The following is a 12,973-nucleotide window of genomic DNA, read 5'->3' on the forward strand; positions in this document are numbered from 1 at the left end:
GAATATTAATGCTCAGCATTTGGGGAGTATTTGGACATGCCACTTCCAATGAAGAATGGAATTAATTTCAGTTCTTGTAAGAGACAACCGAGGCACTTTCCATTATTTTTCAGGAGCTGTCTGCCGACAGGTTGGAGCCCACACTTACAGAAAGAAAAATGCTCCTCGCATACCTACTCCTGCTGAATTTATTTCTAGCTGGAGTTCATCATTTCCACTTACTTCCCTATATTTAGATTCCCTCTCAAAATATGTTTTGAGCAATGTCTTCAGTAAATAAACTGCCAGGGGCGATCCCATCAGTTCATTAAAGGTGTGTGCATGGCCCATGGGATCAGATTTTCTAATGGTTCAGATCAGGCTTCACTTTAGTGCCTGCACTGAAGTGATGACTAATTGCATCTCCTGGGGCTCTCGCCACTTCCAATCCTCACTACCTGATTGCAGCAGCTCATTAGTTTGCTTTTACAGATACGCACCTGTCACCTCCAGGCAGGGACAAGGAGCCACGTCCCACCATGCCAATGGCCTGGCCATGGCTTCAGCGTTGTCCCCAACCCCTGTGCCCAGCTCCTTGTGAGCACCGCAGGTGTTGGCACAGAGCGTGGAAGCAGCCCGTCTCCGTGCAGCAAGATGTGCAGCAGCCCCGAGGACACTCCGTGTAATGAAAGCTGACAAAAAAACCCAACCCAACACAGCTAATGGAAACTGAGACACAGCAGTGACCCCTGATATACGCTCCTTTTGTGTCAAATGAGAGATAACCAGCAGTGCACGCTGCCCAGTGCTTTCATGCAAAGTACAGAAGTCACCTTCCGACAGAAGTCACGCTATTGCCTCCCTGCATACAGCGCTCTGCATCTGCCTCTGCTGTCACCACCGTGCCAATTTGCTGAGCTGCCCGAGCAGCACACCCTTAGGAAGTACAGAGATGTTTTGCTGGGCTCAGCATCCTCAGCCACACCTCAGGGCTCAGCCTTCCCACTGAACACCACCAAGCAGCTGTAGTGCTTTGCGCTGGGCTGCAGAGCAGCTCCCAGCCCCACACTGCAAAGTCTTCCGTGGATGGAAGGGTGGATGGATGGGTGGAGGGATGGGTGGAGGGATGGGTGGAGGTGGAGCCCCTCTGCCCACATGCTGGTGGACACAATGCTGCTTTTCAAGGGCACACAGTGGTTCTTTTGCGGCACTTTTTAAATTGATGCGCGACGCAGGCTTGGCCGCAGTAACTAGCTTTTCCCAAAATATCTTCCCTCTATCGGAGATGCTCTATTTTTAGAGCTGCAAAGCATCACATTGACAAGTGCCAGGGTCAAAGCTTACCTTTAAACTTCCTGAAATTCATTTGGCCTTGTATAAGCATCTGTTGGTTTCAGCCGGCCGTTAGCCATAACGATGTGCAATAACTCCAGCCCAGCTCCACGCTGCCCCACGTCACCGGGCACACAGTGGCACATGGCTATGGCCGTGCTGCTCTCACACGGACAAAACCCAGCGTCCTCTCTCACCCTGAGCAGTTGACACATGCCTATGAAAGTGATCTGTAATTTAAGCGCTCTCGCAATGAGATCTCCAGGTGGGGAAATCACTGTTCTGCGACTTTTGTGTTGGAGATGGATGTGCTCAGGCAGTGCAGTAACTCCCTGGGTGTCCGAGTCCTTTTCCCCCACTACAACAGAAGCAGAAGAATGGGGCAGGTTAATTGAATTATCACAGATCTGAAGGCTGCTCAGTGGTGAAAATACAGCCGGACTCCAGCCTGAGCTGCAGGGCTACAGCGTCCGCACTGCAGTGAACTGAGCATGGCGTGCAAATCTAAAAACCCAGCAGCTCCATTGCTGGGAATAAAGGACATCATTGGCATGTTAAAACATCCAGGCTTACTGTGGCAACGTTCTTCTTTTTCTTTTAACTTTCCAGTACAATAATACGGTGGAACTCTCGTCTGGTGAAAGATTTTTAAAGATGGGATAGGGCTGCTTCCTCTCCCTGCCCCAAACCAATGTCTTCTGTCAAAGAAGTCAGGTTTGCCCTGCTCTGCTCTGCTCATCGTGTTTGTGCTAATAACGATCAATAAAATAATGGTAATACATTTAGTGACTGATGTGGAATCCTGTTCCCCAGTAACGATCAGTGAGACATCAGAAGCCGTGCCTATCTGTTCCTATTTATGCTAATGGGATGAATGTGTCTATAATAATGCTCCTAATGATTTGTCCATTGCTCACATTACAGTGTGACAGCTTTCCTGTTTGCTGAAATTAAAACATCATCTCTGCAGGCTTACATTAACCAGATCCTGCCTCTCTGCCTTCAGGAATGAGGAGTTGAGCTCATGGGTAAGACATTGCCACCCAGCTGGTCCTGCAACCTGGGAGCAGGTGGTATTTCCATTCAAATTATCTAGGATAAGTGTAATTTTAAACAAAAATTGAAGGTAGAACAGCTCCCAGGTGCCATCCATCACCCTGCCCCTGCAAAAAGGAGCCCCTGCACCAGGACACCACGTGCTTTGATTTCCACGTCCACTAACACTTATGGAAGTAATCTACTTGTAAGGAATGTACATAATCTACTTAGCATAAGTAATGCACTTCCCTTCATTTGCATGGGCAAGTGTTTATTAGTTTTTACTTTTATTATCTGTAATGCAAAAATATTCCGCGCAGCTCGAGACAAATTGCTTGCAGGATTTCATTAGCAGGAAGGGCTGAGTGCTGGGCGCTCAGTTACAGCACTGCTCTGAGTTCTGGCACATGTCATAATGATATGGAAAACACTGCTGAGAGCTGTGCTACAGACATGGGATAGGGTGTCATCACCACCAGATGACTGCGTAGTGCTTGTGGTGCAACAGGACCTGGCCTGGCTGCAGCCTCCGACACCTAAAAAATAGAGGAGTGAAGTGCCGAAAGCACAGCAGAGCTCGAGGTGTTGGGGAATGTATTTTGTATATGAAGCATTGGATGCTTCCGTGTGTGCGTGGGAGCTGCGTCCGCAGGCTGAGCCCAAGCAGCACGCCCAGCCCTCGCTCGTTAGCAAAGCTGTTCCATAATTAATAAGCTGCCATTGAACTGTTTCTGCCGACCTCACCTTGCATTTTCAAAAAACTGCCGTCGCTTTTTGGTTAGTTCCACTCGGTGAAACAAGGGCTAATGCTTTCCTTGGAGCAGATGAATATTTACGAGGTGCTTCTGCTGGCTGTGGAGAAGGGATTATTGCTCAGAGTCCTGCAGCTCCTCGCCCTTCCCAGCTCCTCTCCTGGGTCCCAGAGCCTGAAGGCACAGAGATGTGGATGGCCGGGGGCCTCTGTCCCCCTCTGCAGCTCAGGGGTTGAAGCTCTTTGCTCTCTTCCTTCCATACCCATCACTCCTTCTCCAGGAACGGTTATCACAGTTTCAACTGAAAATGGCCACAGTTTGATAGGAGAAAATGCTTAAAGGCATTCAGACAAAACACCTGTATTTACTGTGTGTATAATACCCGTAAAGATGCCATCAGGGCTCGTTAGGAGAACAGGAGAGCTCTCCCTTTAAAAAAAGATGCACGATTGCTCTGTACTGGAACTGTTTCCCCGTGTGCTGCTCAGCCAGCTCTCATCACCTCGCGGTGATGCTGGTGGGGATGTGGCACAGTGGGTCCCAGCTGCAGACACCCAACCAAGCGCTTCCCCATCCCTCCAGCAATGCCACTGCAGCTCTGTGTTGGCAGCAGTGCCCGGCTCACTGCGCGGCTCTGATCCGTGACATCCCATGGGGCAGGAGCCTGAAACAGATCTGCAGTGCCTTCATTGTGCAATAACCCAGCTGGGCACTCCTCGTACCCCCTTGGCGTGCGGCAGTCCCCCAAGGATGTCACCAGACAACAGGAACAAGGCACCGGCACTGACCTTCTTGTCATCATCTTGTCAGCGTCCTTGAAACACCGTAATGCCGCAGCGGTGATGCCAATGAAACCTGAGCTGAGAGATGCTCTCCTGATCTCCAACAGTGTGTGCTGTCCCTTCGTTCTGCACTGCCTCTGTTCCAGGAATGAGTCCTCCTGCAGCCTCAGCTTTCTGCTGAAAGCAGATATTTTGACTTTGCTGTTTATTCCTGAGTTTCGAAAGTGTCTTCTGAGTGAATAATAAATTCACTTTTCTGAGGCAGCTGGCGATTCTCTCTAAAGCACAAGGTAAGCTAGAAAGCAAACATATTTGCTTTTGCTCTATTATGAAATAGTAGTAGCTGCAGCATTCGCTGGGAAAAATGTAATTACTGCACAAGTTCTCACAGGCCCTAATTAGCACATCGTTTAAGCATATGCTTAAAAACTTGTCTGCTCTGTGGCAGTTCAGTGCATTTTGAGCAGAGCTCTGCACAGGCTGATGGCAGCCAGCTGAACTGGGGCTGTGCCCTCCCAAACTCGCTCTGCTTTCTTCAAAGGCTGACATCTGCACACCTGGAAAGACAGAAGTTATTTCTGTCCCTGACATGACCAAGCAGTGCACGATAACAACACGTCCCAGCCATCAAAAACAGAGGCAGCTGCAAGAAGGATGCTCAGAGATGAGCGCTCCAGAGGAAATCTGTGGCCCCATTAGGGGCCGTGTGCTGTCTCAGAGCAGCACGGGATGAGTTTACCTTATTGCAGTAGAATAAGAGAGAAAAATCACTGAGCTTGTACGGCTGCATAACCAACCGTGCAGAGCTGTGGCCTCATCCACCTTCCATTGGGCACAGCCACCCAGTGACTGGATCCCACAACCCCAAGAACCGCAGCAGTGGTGGGAGCCAAGCAAAGGAGCAGCCATGGGGATGGGGGCATGCAGACAGCCCAGCTCCCCAGGGCATACCGGGGGTCCTGCAGCCCCACAGCACCCACCAAAGGGACTCAGCAGAGCAGAACCAGAGCCACATGTAAACTCCTCTATTTACATAAGCTTTAGTTGTCTTATTTCTCGCGCTGAGATACTCAGATGATGTACTCTTGTGTCAGTGCTTAAGTAGCTGAAATTTAATTCCTGACTTAATATTTCCCTGGGTGCTTATTTATAATGAACCAAAGGAAAAATACCGTCTTCCCCAGTGGAAGCGGAGCAGGCAGCTAATTGCAGGTACTCTTTGAAGCGCAGAACGAGAGTTCAGGAGGGCACGAAATCCCCTCCCAGGGAACACAGAGCTCTGTGCTCACTGCGGGACGGGGCAGTGCCCCGTGTGGGGTCACCACGGAGGCAATCCCAGCGCTCAGAAACCACACGCCCATGGCTGTCAGTATATTCTGCCCTTCCCCATCAGCACTCTGCAGATGTGACTTCTCTGAGAGTGAGAAGGCAGGGCAAGTTCTCCCAGGAGCACAGCAGTGCTGAAATCACCACTTCTGCACGTGGAGTTGGGGACCCAGAGCTGCTCTGGGGTGCAAAACATTTCTGCATCTCCCAGTCACGAGGCTCTCTTTGGGCAGAGTGGGGCTATGAGCCATGATATGTTTGGGGATGGGGCAGCTGTGCACACTCTGCTCCTGCCTGGCACAGAGCCCCTGGATGCATCAGTGTGTGTGCAGCTCCCAGAGCCACAGTGCACACTTCTGGGTGAAAACAGCTCTGAAATCAGCAGATAGAAAATTAAAAACTCCCTGGAGAGTTTGCCTGAATCTTTTGCTCTGTGTTCGGGAAGAACAGCAGCTGCTTGCACTCAGGAGACCCAGCTCTGTTCTCCAGAATAAATTCAGCATTGCCCTTTTCTACTCTGCAAGTAGACTTGTTTTTCTTTTTCCCCTTTGGTTCTTCCATTCTGCCCCAACATAAGGAGCACAGAGACCCCAAGTGCCACTTCCATACCTGAGGCAAGCTAAGGTTTGCACCAGGCACTGCTGTGCTCCTGTGCCCGTGGGGTTGGGACTTCAACGCCCCAGTGAGACCCTGCCACCTCTTCCCAGCTGCGTGACTGCAGGCTTTCCTATGTTCTCTCCCACTGCACTTGGCATCTTGGCTCAGAATGCTTGGCTCCCCAATACTTGGGGGCAATGTGGGCATCTGTAGTGGCAATGCAATCACAGCCTGAAGCAGTGATGGAGCACCTGGTGGGAAGGCAGGGCCAGCCCAGGGGAGCTCAGGTGCATGCAATGTTCTGAGTGATGGAGGGTGGAGCCAGGATTCTCTCCTTCCCATCCTCATTTAAGGGTTGGCAGTGGAGGTGAAGGTATCTCTTGCTGAAGATTCCTGTATAGCTGAGGCTTTCTAATGGTAAGTGGCTCTTTTCCTTTATTTCTGCATATGCGTCCGCTGCATTTGTGTTTGTTCTCATTTTCTGTAGGTGAAGACTTTACCACCCTGCTACTATTGTGGTGCTTTCCATCCCATTGCAATATTGCAGGATGTATAGAGGAATTATTTGGAAAATGTCTGATTATCCAAACTGATTGCAGTAGGTTTGAATTATAAAATGATAAGCAACAAGTTCGCCTCAATCCCTTAGGCTAAAAAGTTATAATTAGTGCACCATAATGCTAGCTTTTAATTAAATAAGCTTCAGAATGGAGGAGGTTTTATGAAGTCCCTCCCTTGCTTACACAATGAGGAGTTTGTGGAGGGCCTCTGTGGGGGGACACTGCAATTCTCAAGCAGTAGAAGCATTAAAGAGTTTGAAAGAGAAGAATGAAAAAGCAAATGAAGCAGCACAGCTCGTCCTGCTTGGGCACCCACAGTGAGTGGATGGTTTTGAGCACGAGCAGCCAGGAGTGAGCTGGAAAGGTCACTTGTTGGTGTTCAGCACTGTTTCTGGCCCTGTGCTCCATGAGGGCTAACCAAGAGGCTCTCAGCACACCTCCAGAGCAGCCCAGCAATATGGCCCCTACCTGTTGCCTGCCTTGGAGCAGTCTGAGTTTATTCATGCAAAGCATACGTTGCTGTACCGAGTGTGGAAATGTCACCTCTCACAGACAGCTCTCCCTTGGCGCTTTGAGAAGGCTGTGGGAGAGAGGACCTGTGGCACTGAGCTCACGGTGCTCATATGGGCACTGGTGGGGATGGGAAAGGGGAGCAACCAACTGAGCCCCATGGCTCTGCCCATGGCACCCACACCCAAGCAGGGCTGGGAAAGCATTGGTGCTGAGTGTTAGAACAAGCAGTGAACAATTCCTCCTGGAATATGTAATGAAAAGTGCATTCTCATAATGTCGTGTTCTCCTTGAGAGAAGGAGGGGGTCTGGCAGGTCTCACACCACTGACTGCTTCCACTCTGTCACTGGCACAGCTCTGGGAAGCCTAAGCCCCACTGTGGGCTGCCTCTGAGGGCTACAGAATCAGGAGAGGTTTACAAGTGAGAGGTGGCACTGTGCTTGGTTGTCAGGAGGAGTTGGGAAGGTGGGAATCACCAATAGCTTGCATGGCTAGGAAAGCAAATGCTACTATTTCTCCTTAATACCCCAAATTATCTGCAAACGCCATTGCAGTGGCATTCTATAAATACCTCTGTTCTCACAGCCTCCCTCCCAACAGCACTGCCCACCAGAAGCCCACTCCTCCAGAGAGGCACGCCATCCACCAGTGCTGCCTTTCAGCTGCAAGAAGTGGCACAACTAAAAAGCTGTGGTGATGTGACAGCACCCAAGGGGTTACAGCCACCCAATAATCATTGCTTTACTCAAAGGAACAAAGGAAAAAATGATACAAAAATCCTGCCAGCCTATTTCCATGACATTCCCCTTCTCTGGAGGGCAGCAATCAATGCTGAGGATCTGCACAACAATCAGTTCCTGTAAGATTGGGGGGATCTCTTTGCCTCTGCCCTGAATGCTGAGTGAGCCTATAAATCCAGTTAGTCACACTTGCTGGATTACATTGGACCTTGCACTTATGCTTTTATTAACAAGATTGTTTACTATATAAGAAGCTTTATATAACTCTGAATCAGGCGTGATTTGTGTAACGGCGCAGATGACGTGCATTGCCAGCCATCAGTTTTCCCTGTGCCTGTGTTAACCTCCAACTCCCAGCCCGTGCTTAAAAAATAAATAAAAACCCTACTAAGATAATTAAATAGCTGACTCTAATCCACTTTAGTGGTGCTGGGAGGTTTAAATCTAGCAGTTAGCTCTGATAACTCAGTGCTGCAGAGTGCCACGCTGCCCATCAGCAGAGCCACCAACCAAAGCGTTGGGGTTGGGGTGGGGTGAGCGTGTTGTGAAGGCTGAACCATGCACTACCCACGGAGCACACATCACTGGTATCGTTAAACATCCACCTTATCACAACTGAGCAATCCCTGTAGCACCACAAACGCTTGCTCAGCTTCTGTTTGTTCCTTTTCCAGCCTAGTTGGCCTGATTTTTGTTGAAGTGACTCTGCTCTATGGCATTTATACAGTGGTGTAAGTATCACTTGGAGATTAGGAAACATTTCTTCTCCAGAAGAGTGGTTGGGTACTGGCACAGACAGTGGTGGAGTCACTGTCCCCAGAGGTGTTCAGGAAACACTTAGATGTCATGCTAAGGGATGTGGTTTAGTGGGGGGTGTTGGTTGGGCCGCATGATCTTAGAGGTCTCTTCCAACCTCAGTGACTCTATGACTATGTGATTCTGGATCTACTAGGTAACCACGCTGGTTTTGGTAAGTTTGTAGGCTGAGCTCAATAGCATGAATCCATAAGGTCAATTTGCAACAATGACAATGGCACGGTGTCAATGGATCGATGCTGTGGTTGAGCAAGGCATCATCCTCCAGCCCACCGCAGCAGGGATGAAGTCATTTGAAAATGCCAGCAAGAGGCAGCACCCCATCTGCTTCCTAACAGCATGAATCCTCACAGTTAATTCATTTCCTACCATTTATTTTATCTACTGGTCCCTATGAAATTAATTTATAGCTTTGTTGCTATGCCACAGCCCAGCGTAACTTATTGTGTCAATGCATCTGTTGAAAAGAACGGTGCTGCTATCAACAGAAAGGCAATGTTATCAAAGCAACAGCATCATTATTGATGTGATCAGCTGAAAGGATCCCAATTTGGGGTTGATGAAGTCCATGGGGCGGACACAGCCAATGGCAGCAGCAGGAGCAGCCCCTGCCCACCTGTGGGCTCTGTGCTCTGGTCACACAGCAGCACTGAGCATCCAAGGTGGAGTGGCCCAACCCTTGTTGGGGGTTTGGTGCTATGAGTGAGGATTGTTGGATAAATAAATATTCCAGAGGCACTCTGGGTTATGTATTTTTCATGAGCTCATTATGCTATCAGAAATGGCACCCTTTAAGAGGATCAGATGCGTCTATAGCAGATATTCATTAGGAAAATTATAACTTGTTGGAAAAGCGGGTTCTGACCGTGTCAGTGAGAAGAAAGCAGTCGAGGGGGTGGCACAGAGAGGTGTGCAGGTGGAACGAGCGCTGCCCAGCAGGCACTGCAGGTGGCTCTTCCTGAGGCATGCTACCATCTGAAATACGTAAAACTTCTGAAGGAAATCTGTGTGAAAGCGTACTTTTACTGCGAGTTTGGAGTCTTAGGGGAAATCTGGGAGCTCTTTGTTTTCCCATGGGCCATCTCTCTGCTGCTGGCTGCAGTCACGCAGGAGATGACAACAGCAACAACTTCGGGATTCTTTAAAATCCTCCAAACGGCTGTTATGGTGCTGATTTAGACCGTGGATTTAGATATTGATTGACTCCGAGGCGGCAAACAAAGACTGCTAATTAGTACATGAAACAAAAAGCTAGCTTTTAATTAAATGCAGCTTAGCGAGGAGAACCTGCTGCAGAAAACTCCCTTTGCAAAACAGAAATGTGTGCAGTAGAGCTTCCAAGCAGGGCTGGGGCTGAAGCAGAACACGGCAGGAGCGAAGACCTGCCTTGGGATGACCCTTAGAGCTTTGTCCCCATGCAGGACTGGGGTTTCCTGATGAGAAAACCTTTCCTCTCCCTGTGCAGAGCAGAACCCAGCCCTGCTCTGTGCACCGAGCTGCTCTGCCAGCCTCGAGCTGACTGCTGCCACGAGGAACCGAACACGTGGCAAACAGCAGAGAATAACATTAATATCAAAAAGGCATTTATGGTTTTAATCAAGCTTTGGGGGGGAAAAGACAGCTTAACACGGCACTTTACACAGTTGATAAAATGTTTGACATTTACTGCTGTCTGTAATGAATCTTGTCTCAATTTTCTCTTTTAAAATGCCACTCCAGATACTCTATCTGTAGGGTTTAAGCAGCACTTATCCAACAAAGCATTGCCATGACTGAGAATATGCAGTGGCAGTGCCTGGCTGGCCCTGCAGTGCTCCATGGCCACGTGCAGCCCTTCCCCAATGCCAGTCAGTTACCCAGGATCTAAAAATGAGATGCCAGCCCCAGGAAATGGCGGATTTTCCTTCACTGTGCCCTTCCTTGTGTGCTTTGTTAGTTAATGAAATTAACGTGCAGCCTAGTGTTAGTCTCCAAAATGAGCTGTCTCGATATGAATTGGGAAAATGCATTTCGTGTTAGAAATGTTGCTTTGTTCCCTTCCTCGAGATGCTGAAGTTGAGTGTAAGCCTTATTCTTTGAAGCCTTTCCTCTTCAATGAGTTTTGGAAAAGGGTTGGCAGCGTGGTGGCATTGGCTCACTTGGCACCTGCAGCTCCTCAAACCACAGACCCACTTCACATCTTGAGATGGAAGGGTCATCAAGTCCAACCGCTGGCTCCACCCAGGGCCACACAAAATTGAGATCAGAGATCCTGGAGATGGTCTAAGCAACCACTGCATTAGCGTGGGATTTGGGGCGCGTAAGGCTTTGGGGTTGGCCATGAGCGAGGATGGAGAGAAACCAAGGCCTCTGCTTTGTGCTGTGAGAAGAGTTTCATCAAAAAACTCACCCCGTTCTGCGGCTGCTGTGGGTCCAAACAGCAGAGCCCAGCACGGCATCACCCAGTGCTTTATCAGCAAGCGGCAGATGGCTTCTGCAAACACCTCCTGCTTCCCATGGCACCGGGCTGTGCTTGGCCTGAGGAGAGTCCTGCTCCTGTGCTGCAAGGACAGAACCACGGGATATCAGCAGTGCGCACACAGGATGCTGCTGCTTGGCTGCGTTGTTGTGTCCCATGCTTCCTTTTGTACCCATCTTTTCATCTTCCACTCTTTTATTTTATTTTTGTCCACAGGAAGGAATGAATTATTCTGTGAAAAGTTAGCGCCTGTCTCAGGAGCCTGCTATGGAAAATTAGGTTTTAATAGCTTTGAAATTGAGGTTCTTTGGGTCAATAGGACAAGATTCTGCCAGTGGAATGACAGATCCATAAAGGGGGTAAAAAAAAGCAAATATTTTGTTACTCATCAGAGAGCCACAGCCCAAAGATAGCAAGCAGAGGCTTAAAAATGCTGCTGTGATCTTCAGACTACAGTGATGTTTAGTCATCAGCTCCTTCTTTTTGTTGCTCGTATTGATGTTAGCTTTGGGAGCAGAGCACGTGGCTCGCTGTCCTGAGACGTGCTTGAGAATTCCTAAAGTTACTGCTGATGTTTGAAAGTCAGCTATGAAATAGAGCTCTCACCTCCCCCATGCTGTTGCAGTGCCCAGGACTGAGTGACCCCGATGAAGTCCCCATTGCCCAGCAGGGAGCTGTGGGCCCCCCATGGTAGCAGGCAGTGGGGTTCTAGGCAGGGCACTGCTGGCATTGCTGCACTGGAAGTGGGTGCAGGGTCATTTGGTGCTTGTTCCATTAGCAGCCTTTTAAAATAAAGGGGCTGGAACATAAGCATCCCATCCATATGAGAACAGGTAATTACCAGTGAGTTATTTGAAGGGGAAAAATGAAATGCGATAAAAACCCGATGTTCTTTAAATGGGAAATGTAAACAAGAGAGAGACAATGCCCTCATTACCGCAGAGTTGGAGTTTGATCCTGCTTTCGCTAATTAAAAGCAGAGTGGAATCAATTACAGGAAAACAAGGAAACACTCAATACCTCTACACACAGACAGCAGGGCTGAGAAAAGCTGCTAATTCAGCTGGCATGGGAACTGCTCCATCTCGAGCAGGACAGAAAACTTGGAGAGAACTTCTGCCAGAGCGCTGGAATTATTGGGCTCACTATTAAAAGCAATGAATGGATCGTAATTATTCCTAATTTCATATTCAGAGATCATTACCATCCCTAGGAAGGGCAGACGGGGAGGTGCTTCAGAGCCTGCAGGCTGCCTGAAGTATTCTTAGAGTGGAGAAATCTTCCCCATGCTTTGCAGGGGCTGTGCTGCAGAAGGGCTCCAACCAAAGAGGGCAGGCAGCCTCTCCCTGCATGCGGAGCTCAGGAAGGAGCTCTGTACACACACCTCTATTGCAGGAACGTATCCCAGAGGCATCAAAGGCTTTGTTCCTGTGAAGCAACACACGTACTGCCGTGCAACTGACTGAATTTTCTCTTGCGAGTGCCAGAACAATGCAGGCTTCCACTTCTCCAGCTTGATGCATGTGGAACTAATGACATTAACACCGGCAGCCTGGTAAGGGTGATAGGAGTTGTCATCTTGGACGAGTTCCCAGGGAAATTTGTATTGGAGTGTTTTATAGGCCTTGTACTCAGGGTGACTCCTGCCTCCCCCAGCACAGCAGCCCAGCTCCTGGTTTGTTGTTGCTGGCGTGGGCAGCGCAGAACTCCAACATGGGCTGTGCTCAGGTCTCTGGGAGCAGCCAGGGAGGAGATCAGGCCCACGCAGTGCCACCACTGTGTCAGCAGCAATAGAAGCAATCTCATAATTACCTAAGCCAGAAGTGCCTTTTTTCCTTCCTAATATATATTCCATATGGCACAGAAACCAAAGGCATATAAACAATGGCTAAGGAGATTTTTAAAGGAGATTATTATATTAAAAGACTGGGAAATCTGCTGTTGGTGCAAAAAATGTACGTCTCAAAACAGAAGCAGCTCCTTGCATCTGTCGCACCAGGGGGTGACGGCTGTGTTCAGGTTCACCAGAGGTGCTCTGACCCATCGCCTCCCCTGGGACTGATAAATCAGTGTGATAACGAT

The sequence above is a fragment of the Meleagris gallopavo genome, chromosome 23 (genome assembly GCF_000146605.3).
Source record: "Meleagris gallopavo isolate NT-WF06-2002-E0010 breed Aviagen turkey brand Nicholas breeding stock chromosome 23, Turkey_5.1, whole genome shotgun sequence".
Lineage (NCBI taxonomy): Eukaryota > Metazoa > Chordata > Aves > Galliformes > Phasianidae > Meleagris > Meleagris gallopavo.